The sequence below is a fragment of the Myzus persicae genome, unplaced genomic scaffold (assembly GCF_001856785.1).
Source record: "Myzus persicae strain clone G006 unplaced genomic scaffold, MPER_G0061.0, whole genome shotgun sequence".
Classification (NCBI taxonomy): Eukaryota; Metazoa; Arthropoda; class Insecta; order Hemiptera; family Aphididae; genus Myzus; species Myzus persicae.
Genome location: NW_019103881.1, coordinates 173,843 through 185,426, shown reverse-complemented (window position 1 = coordinate 185,426; position 11,584 = coordinate 173,843).

Below are 11,584 nucleotides of genomic sequence, written 5' to 3'. Positions count from 1 at the left end.
CTATACGCTTTTAATACATTTATACATCGGATAATTGTTCTATGTAGTCGATTCCGGGTAAATAATAAGCTTATATTATAAATATTTTGATTGATGAACAACTTCCAAGATTAGCTAGACAAATATTATGTTAAATAATTTTAAATATTAAGTTATTGAATTTTCACTAAATTAAAGTTAAATTACGGTAATTTTAACTAATTTATATTTAAAGATTACATACAAATGTAATGTTTTACCTCTCAAAGTAGGTACATTATAAACCACATTAGTATATCACCAAATTGCTTGGAACTTAATTATTTATTTTTTTTAAAACATAGGTATAGTAAAGAAACAAAGTACAAACATAATTATTTTGATAATTCTACATATAATATACATGAATCATAATATTCTTTATGAAATTTGATATTGGTAGATCATTATGAATTAGAAAAACAAAATACCTATTATTGTAATTCATAGTGTTTTGATGAGTTATAAATTAATAACATAATCCTATACAGAAAATCGTCTTCTTGCTAATGAATGAATGATTATTTATTTTTGAGCACATTCAAAAACATATTTTGAGTAATGATCAGTTTTTTTTTTTTTTATTAAATAAATACTTACATAAATTATTATACTTGATTTTTGTTTATTATATAGAAAAATATAGATTAAATGTAAAACTTATAATTTTAAAGTTTTAATTTTAAAACCTACATGTAAAATATGGAAGTCTTAGAATCGCTTTAATTATGGTGGCACTGTTTGAAGACAAATTTAAATTTTCTTCTATAGAATATCGACTGTTTCAACGAAAAAGACATTATCTCAATTTTACGAATTTTTTTTTTCAATTTGGAGTGATTGTGTGTCTGAATTTCCTGTTTTCTAGCATAAATCAGCCAGAGGCGTTATATACAATAAGATAAAGTTACTACTGTCTTGAAAACTACAGAATTACCAATTTGAAAATAATAAGAATTTATATAAAAGAATTTGGAACCCAGAGAGGAAAGCAGGTTTTTTTAAATTGGGCTTAGTGGAGGAAAAAACAGGCAACACCACAATTGGAGCATAATATACAGGAAGGAGGGGGGATGGCAATTTTCCCCAATTTGAAATGTTTAGTATTAAGTTTTGCATTATGTTCTAAAATGGTAAATTACGTATAAAAATCACCAACATTATTATCAGAATCAAAAATTTAAATACGTATAAAGTTATAAACTATAACTTTGAGTGATGATTTTTAATCTAAATTCAGTATTACATATTACTATGGTTTGAATGAGCTTTATTTTAAGTTTATACAATTATATGATAAAAAAGGGAAAACTACAAGTTTTAAATGAAATTAGCCAAAGTTTTATCAAAATATTATTAAATCTTATAATATAGTGCATTAAAAACAATTGGCAAAAGTATAATAATTTCCTTAGAAATATTATTATTTTTAGTTATACATATACATTATACATAACTAGTAAAATACTATCTTAGCCAATAACGAGTGCCTACTAACAACTTAGCGTCACAGTGCTGAGATCGCTTCCTCGATTAAAAATTCGACACGATGATGTTAGAACTGAATTTACGCGTGTTTTGCAGTCTTTTATAAGTTTGTATATAGTGTAAGACACGGGTCCCATCTCGTATCGTCCCGATCGAGTGGGTATTGTGCACGTTTCGAGAGCTACCATTTGCGTACATTATGCCGAAATGAATTATTATTATTATTATTATTATTATTATTATCATCATCATCAACATCGTCGTCGTCGCTTTCATTCATCGCGAGTGCAGGACGGCCGGCAGGTAGATATTATTATAGGTAGAGTCGGTATAATAATATAATACGGATGGGTAGAAGAAAGCATATAATATATACGAGAAATTTTCCACGCAATAAGTCACGCGGGGGACGGGCCGAAAGAAGTAGCCGCCGCCGACCTTTATTTATTTCTTTTATTACCCACATTCGCGATTCGCTGCTACCTACCTACGGACGGTAAATCGCAGTGTTTGACTTCACCCGGACAATCACGCCGCCGCCGTCGACTTCAAGATGCCTTAAATATCGCACACACAAACACACACACACACACACACACACACACACACACACGCGCAAACAAACACACGTGTCTTGGCTCGATCATTAGCCACACTTAACACGTATACGTAACGCGTCTGTCTGTGTGTGGATGCTCGCGCGAGCTGGCGCATCTGTCGAAAATTTCCGAACGTATTCGTTTATCGTGTGTATTACAATAATAAGTCGGTGTATATGCTGCGAATGTGTGTAGGCACCTATTGTGTGTGCCATTGTGTTATTTATAATCTATACTGTTGTGTATAGCTACGCCGGTATTTGTCGCACTCGAGTGCACCCCCCGACCGGGGCGGGACATCGCGGCTTCGCGCGGAGAGACGAACCGGTGTGGCGGCGGCGGCGGCGGCGGCGGCGGTGGTGGTGGAGGATAATGCATCTACCGGGAACGCGTCATTTCACGGCTATTTAACCCCAAACGGCATACCAAACGACTACACCGGACAATATGACTAGAGGTAGGTACCGTGCCACCACGGCCAGTAGCCGTTCATCGTTTTTTGTCCTCGACAATATATTATTATTTTATTATTATCGAAGAACGAGCGGAAAAATACGCTACAGTCTACCTCATTGTATACAATAGAATACAATGTATTATGTAATCGCTCTTTTTTTTCTTCTTTATTATTGGAAAAAAAACATATATTATATACCCTATTGGGTTTGCACGTGCTGGGTGTTAAAACGAAAAAAAAAATTACTATAAAAAATACAAATAATAATAACGCAATTTTTTCACTCTGCGTACCACCCCTTTGGTCCGTAGTTTTTACTTATTTTGGTACATTACTCGCCTGGGGTATACACGAGGAGCTGTCACCTAATGTTGACAGTTTGTGGATTTTTTTTTCCGAAAAAATTTAAAAATACGCGTTAAAATCTCCTCAACGTTATCGTTTTGTGGTTAAACGAATTAAGTCCCTGAAACGTTATACTTTTTAAACATAAATCACATTAGAACCCTAGTACCTATTATATTTTTCAACTAATTAAATATTGAAAAAATTGTTGAAAATTGATAAAATCAACTAATAACCTATATCCTTGTAGTCTAACGTCAGTTACCCACTTTACCAAGTCAAACATTCAGATGCCTAACTTACGTTGGTTCATTGGTTGTTAGGCCTCAAATTTATTACCGATGAATCCAATTTTATCACATACATGTTTAAAAAAAAAATGATATAAGGTATGAGGATATTTAGTAGTGACATTTTAGAAAGATTGCTTAGGCATTATAAAAATAAATATTATGTACCTAATAATTCATGTAACATTATTGCTAAACGTTTTATAGGTATACCAACGAGTCCAGTACCTACCTATCAATTTATATATTTATGAATTCATAACAGAATAATAATGGGACTTCTCCCCCAATACGTCTTGGCATAGATAAAATATACAATCAATGTTCATTGTTGATACAATTAAATTGTACACTAATATACTTTTATCTGCCTGTGGTTCGGCCCGACACTTCACGAAGATGTGATTCACGGAGTTAAAACGTTATAATATTAAAAATCAAAAATTAAAAACGACCATTAGTCGATGTTGTTGAAATCGACCGCCTGTAAAATATACAATACAAACGCTTGAAGGCTTTTCACACATGCTTCGGCATTTAACGGCTGCTTAATTAACAGTAATATATTCAATAATATGGTTGAGAATTTGATAAAGTCGTCGGATACTTAAAATGTTGACCCAAGATTTGAGTAGTTGGAAAAAAGGCAATTGAAAAAAAAGCAACGGAAAAAAGCAGTGAAAAAAAAGCAAAAGGAAAAAAAACAAATGAAAAAAAAGCAAACGGAAAAAAAGCATATGAAAAAAAGCCTAAGGAAAAAAAACAAACTACACACTTTTTGTTTTTTTAATAACTCAAGATAATTATAATATTTTACTTAATCAGTGAGCAGTGTAAAATATATACGTGGTTTTTTTTGTAGCTTAGCCCTTTCTTCCTTTTCCCTATTTTCTCTCCCATTATAAGGTTTTATTTTATTTATTGATTATTTTTTTTAACCATTACTTAATATGTTATATATAGCAGACTATTTTAAGGAGAGAAGCAAAAAATGTTCCTCCTTTAAGTATAATATGTAATAGTTTCATATTTATATACAATTTAATTAAAAGCTTGGATGTGATTTATTATGATTGTGGTGGTCCAACTTGACTTAATATGTAATATGTAGGTGCTACGGACGCTCGTGCCGCTTTCCCCGACAAATGATTAGAAACACTTGGTCACTAAGGAAGTGATTATTTGAGATTATATTATACCTCCTATATGACTCGTCAAATCGTAAAGGACAACAATTGACAAATAATACGACTATACTAAAAATGTCAAAATCATATTTCAAACTTATCTTAATATAATGATTCAAAGACAGATAATGAGATAGGTAGGTATTTATGGTTTTCAGGTTTTCGATAATTGATAAAATATCAACAGTAATATTAAATTGTTATTTTTGCAATAATATGTTAGTAACTTGTTATGCTGTGTTCTCGAATGTTCTATTATTTTACCAGCAACAATGGAAATAATTAAATCTAACAAACAAAATCACAAAATTTGTCTTGATGGTCATATATACACATTATACTACGAAACTAGTGAAACAATTAAATGGCGATGTTCCAAAAAGGCTTCATTAAAGTTCCAGCAGTTTTAAGTACGGATAAACAAATAACAGAATATGAAATAATATAAATAAAAATATTTTTTTTTATAAATACATACAGCCACAACAACTACAAATCTTGTTGAAATATTTGCCAATGGTGTATCAAAATTGGATAAATCAGCAAAAGCTTAAATGCCATCCGAGGATACAGTCAAGAGAACTTCACGTAACCATCGGTCAAAAGGAAATCTAATCGATCCAAAAAACTTAGAAGACTGTATAATACCAAGTAAGTATAGTTATAATTATATGATAGTTAAGATTATTTTAAGAGTTTTAAATCATTTTGATAGACACCTGGACGATAAATTTTGATGGACATCGTTTTTTATTGTATGGCAATGGAATCGTTGACGAAAATGGCAAAGGTAAAGCTGACGAAAGAATTGTCATATTTGCAACCGATGAAGGATTATTAAGTCTTCAACTTGGATTATGGATGGAAATTTTGCTCTAGCCCCAGTGATTTTTCAACAACTTTATGTTATGAGAGTAAAGGTAAATATTTATGGGCCCCCAAAATCAATGGGCCCCGGGACAGTGCCCCCCTTGCCCCCCTTAATTCTGACTTGTTTAAATTTAAATATTTATAGAAACTATTGTACTTTAAAACATTGTTTATAAAATAAATCCTCAATCGACAGTCACACATAAAATATTTAATATAAACCTATTTAATATAAACATTAAACATATTTTTACAAAATAGAATATTTTAATATTTTAAGCTTGTAGTGTTATAGTGGTACTTATTATTAGGTACTTAAATTAATTTAGCTTTATTTTTATACAGATAAATGATATACTTGTTACATCTGCTTTTTGCTTACTTCAAAGAAAAACACAATCAACTGACGAAGTAATGCTCAAAGCCATTATCTCTGAGTGTGAAAAGAGAGCAATTTTTTCTGATCCATCTCATATTCATGTGGATTTTGAGAAGGCCGTTATTCAAGCTATTCGTAATGTTTTTGGTGAACATTCAGAAGTTAAAGGTTATTAATACCATTTAACACAAAGCACGCATAGGACAATCCAGCAGCTTTGGTTTGGAAAATTTGTACCGTGAAAATTATGAGTTTATGTTATTTTGTGGACAAGTCGATAGTTTGGCTTTTTTGCCGGTTTCTGACATATCTGAAGGAATGTCTCATTTACGTAAAATCATGCCCGAAGAAGCACATGACTTGGTGGAATATTTTGATCAAACCTACGTAAATGGGACATACAGACGTATTGGCCAAGGAAATAAATTGAAATTCTGAAAAGTACCACCTCTTTTTCCACCTGAAATTTGGAATGTACACGAAAGTACATTACATAATATCGAGCGTACAAATAACCAAACTGAAGGTTTAAATAATCGATTGTCTAAGTTGGTAAGCCATAAGCACCCTTCTATTTGGAACCTCATTGAGAAAATGACACTGGAAGTTGCAGCCGATGAGACAAAACTCCAGCAACGGTAATTGGGCACTGTGCAACGAAAAAAAAAACTTAAGGAGTATGAAAAAATTCAATTCAATTTAAAAAAAATATGTAAAATATGTGAGAGTATAGAGATAAGCAACGTGATCTGCCAAATATTTTATAAGCTATATATCTCATACTATAAGGTTTACTTTATAAATTAAATTATGATAAATTTATGTTTTATATTAACGCAATATTAATCCAATGCTTTTAATTTTATACTTGGAATTTTATTTAAAATTTTTTTTTTTTTTTGTATCCATGCTTTTTTTTCATTGCTTTTTTTTCCGTTGCTTTTTTTTGAATTGCCTTTTTTTCGTAGATTCCAAAATTTGTTTAGGTATTTGAGTGTAACTGACTTTAATACATTTTCAGAGACACGCTGCAAATTGGGATTACGGCACTACCCAGATGAATAAAATATATTATAAACACATTTAATTTTGAATACCTACTCGAAAATAATCCATTCAGCACACCTACAGGCTACAAAAAACAAAAAATAATAAATATTATAAACTCCAATAGTAATATCATACATTTATTTATTGGATATAACATTTTTTAGTTTTTTACATTACCTTTTAAATGTATTTTGTACACAGAATAAATCACGGTAGTAATTCATAAGCTGAAATGAATATATAAAAATGCATTTTGTTAAGAAAATTATGTTATTATTATGACTGCTAAATGATTTTTTTTTTGTAAAGTCTTGTCAAACGATTTACATAGTTCAACAGTCAACACAAAACACTAACATGATCTTAAAAAACGTACCTGTCTTCTACGTGCATTAAAATTAAGAATAATGATGCCATTATAACTTGGTTGAATAGCAATAATATAACAAAAGATCTTCCAATTCATTATTTGTCCCTGACCTTAATCTTGGCATATGCCAGCAACATATTGTTTTATTGTTATCTTCCGTTTAATCTAATGAAAACAGAACCTTTACGCTGTAATATTTCATACCTACCTATTTACTTTATTTTTAACTTTAATTTCAAAAATAATTTATAGGTTTATAAAATAATATTAATAACTAAGTAATAATCAATAATATTGAAGATCAGCTTTTTCACTTGACTGGAGATTAACTCAAATAAATAGAAATAAATATTATACATATATAATATAAGTGCTTTTATGTGGAAAAATTATTATTTTAGCACAACAGTTGAATTGATATAAAAAAACAAAATTAATTATAATATAAATATAAATGAAAGCAAGATAAGACAATTCATATTATATTAAACAATAATAAGAGGTAATAGCTCTAATGATTTGAACTATTGCAATTTTGAAACGAGTATAGTATTTTAAATAAAGCGAGGATAGTTGTGATTAACGAATTTCGGATTTCGATCGAATTAGTAAATTAAATATAATCCTGTATTAACATAAGGAGTAAAGACATCTGCCGTAATATGAATTGGCTCAAGTATTATTCTGATAAACTCGATAAAATATTTTTTTTAGCTTATTATATTGCTGTTCAGTAGGATTGTATATAATGTATCAAGTGTCGAGCTTAGAACAAATTCAGCCCGAAAACAACTATTTTTCATTATTTTTTTATTTTCCTGGAAATATTTATTAATTTCTTTATAGTAAAAACGCACGATTATTTATTAGTTTTATAGAACTAGTAATTACTAAAAAAAATAACTTATATTTTGCACTTAATAAAAAGAGAATATAATAGTACATTCATAAAAAATGTATATACATTGTGTTTTTTATAGTTTTTTTTTATCTAATAAATCATTTTTATTTTTAAAAGTATCAATAATGTCATAAACATCATTGCATTCATTGCCCTGCTCACAATCTAAAATAGTAGTTTTAAGGTTCCTACAAATTTAAAACGCATGCTTCAGAATTTAATCTGAAAGAAACTTAAGCTATGAAATATGCTTTAAAATTTTTTTTTTATTGAACTTAGCTAATTTAGACTAAGGCCATTAGCTGTTGTAGGGGTTATGAACTGTGGGGGGGGGGGGTAAGGTTGGCACTGTAATTTGTCTTTTTACAATTGTAACGGTTTTTTATCTAGTCAAATAAATAACAATATAAACATTTTAATTGGGTATTTTTGGGATTTCTAATCTCATTTTATACTTGTGAATAATTAAAACAGAAGTTATTAATATTTCAAGCTACCTACATACAGATTAACATAATACATACATTACAAATGAGTACTGAATATGTAAACGACAATCTATTTTACGAATTCAATATGAGTATTGTCAATAAATATATCTTTTATTAGTTTTCTATATTTTCGAATTCTTACATGCTTCAATGAATCCAGTAAATACTTAAATCCTAACAAATGTTTTGTTAAATTGTTAAAAAAAAAATACCTGAAGTGCCTTGGTATTTTTAAGATTGATGAGTTTGTAACCATTATATTGTTGTAGAAGTAGCTATAGATATTATTATAATGATTTCTCCAGAGTGCGTGCCAACGGTCGTCCCCGCACTTACGAATGTTCCTCATTGAGGGTGTCCTTTACAATATCACATTATCAGCTATACATACAGAGGGGTAATGTAAAAAAAAAAAATTGACAAAAAAATCATCGGACCGTGTTAATGATTGTCGTTAACAAGATTGCGGTAATGTACCGAGCAGCTGTACGGAGAGTGGGCGGATCCGATATTCAATCGATCACCGACATTAGCCATTCTGAAAAATTGCCATCGAATTCGGTTGGATTTATTATAATACAGGGGTTTTTTTTTTATTATTATTATTGTATTTTGACTTGCCAGTCTCCAAGTACCTATATGAAATATAATATAGCCGGCTCATTCATAAGACTACCAGTGGACCGTGAACCGTGATAAACACGTGTAAACTGTGAATTGTGATGCACCGTGTAGTGTGTGAGCGCGCGTGTGTGTGCGAGTTGCAGTCATTCTGACCCTTATGACATTTTACCGTGTTAAATTGACGAATTGCTAAGGGTCTTAGTGTTCTTAATTCTTATTATTGACGTTGTGCATGCCTTGAAAATATGCCTATACTTCTCCGGTGGTCTTTTATAAGTTTTCTTAAACTATTAGATTCGTGAATGGTTTTAAAGTTATAATACGCCTGTCTAAGCGATGCATACCTAAACTGTATTATTGGGTAGATTGTCTGGTCTTGGAACGACAGTAAACTTACAAGCAAATTTCAACAACAAATTTATTTCGTTACTTTCGAAATATGCTTGTAAATTTTAAACTTTTAACTTCATAATACTTATGAAATGGACATTTTGTTTGTATATATCAAAATTAATTGTAACTTTCAAACTAACAGTATATAATGTAAAATTAGATAGGTACATCTATAAAATAAAAACGAAGACAACTTGAAACAATGCAAGATTTTTTTAAACTTTTCATCGTCTGTATTTGATTATAAGTATAATATGACAGACAATAAAATTGGAATTCCTATTGTTTTGTCCATTAACAAAACCTTTATGCACAGTGTTAAAACTTAAAATGAATTAAATAGAACACTTCCAAATAAGACGTTTTACTTTCCCTAATTAAACTTAAATATAAATTTAGATATACGACAACATATTAGACATAGTTAACAGCAAACGCTTTTTATACAGGCATAATAAATAAATGTGTCAATTGTATTCAAAAAAAAAATTAATAAATAAAAATGAAAAATGGAAAATACTATTAACACACAAATGAAAAGTACATAAACACCTATTTACAAATATCTAGATATTGAAAATTATGACTGTATTCGAATTGTTTTCTGATTTAATGTTGGTTACTCCAGTGTATATTTATTTTTTATATATTCCTCTAATTTATTATAGCTGTCCAAATTAATTGTACAACAAAGTTTCAATAAAAAAGAAAAAAATGTTGGTCATATCTTATCTATAAATTATTTTATTCCATTTAATCGTAACTATGATTTTCTAAGTAAGCACAAAATGTGTGTCATGAAAATATGGTATTTTTTGTGATAAGTCTTTAAAACTTTGATATTTTTTATAAATTTTAAATGAACTTCAAAAATAAAAAATAATTATTATTATAAATTTGGTTTTAAATATTTTAGTTAATATGAAATTATTTAGTATAGGTACGTATACCTACTTACCCTGGATATGTATCATGGTGCAAAGTTACTACGATAAAAACTATCAATTCAGATCTCAAAGACTCGGACTTTTGATATAATTTATTAATTAAATATTTATGGACTTATGGTTATGAATTTATGATTTATAATCAAATACATTTTTTTATATTTGATTTTCTAGTGTATACTTATATTCTTCGGTCATATTATTTTAACTTTTTAGTTGCATACATTTATGCATATTTAAGTATTTTTAGTGAACATAAATCCGTGTTCTACTCACTATGCACATCAAATATATTATTGTATTTCATAGTGCATTTATCATCAAATTATTATCTCATTAGGTATATTATTTTCATTTTAAGAGTAAAGTTAAGAATTCGAATTTTGAAGGGAACCAATATGCAGAAAATGTTTATTGAATTATGTAAACGGTAGTTTTCCAGTTTGGGACAACCGACATGTGGATATTATGACGTACATACGTTATTGTTTATCCATTATTTTAAACAAACAGCATGGGAATAGTATTTGTCCAATAAACGTCTTCAGTTCATAATTGTGTCAATATTGTGTGTGAAGATTACCGTGAAGTTTCCCTTATCTAAAAAGCAACGTTGCATCTGGCTATATCATGCGATTAACGAACACGATCAATGTTAAAGAACCATAAAAGGGCAGACAATGAACACAGTGTCAATACTACCTACTGTGTTTTATCGACTAGAAACACTAAAATGTGTAATCATAATATTTTCCATTGTGAGTGGATTTTAAATGGAACTTGAATTTTTTTTTTACATTACCCGCTCATCGCATAGTTTTTTGAAGCAACTTCTATTGTCTACTTCATATTCAATTTAAAAATTGTTATGTCAGTCAGATGATATAGGTATATAATATATTGTTGGATTTTCATAATAATTTATCATTTCAGTGAAAAATTTAGTTTTATTTCAGTTATGTAATTCATGTATAACTGATATAACAATGTAATGTTGTGTATAAACAAACTTTTTTCCTTGTACCTGTACTAATACTTCATCCTACATAACAAAAACGAACTTATTCTTTATGTCAATATTAATATCACGATGTAAACTCTTACATCAAAATTAAATCTTTCAAATTCACGAATAAGAATAGGTTTATTATACAAGGTAGGTAGGTACAATATAG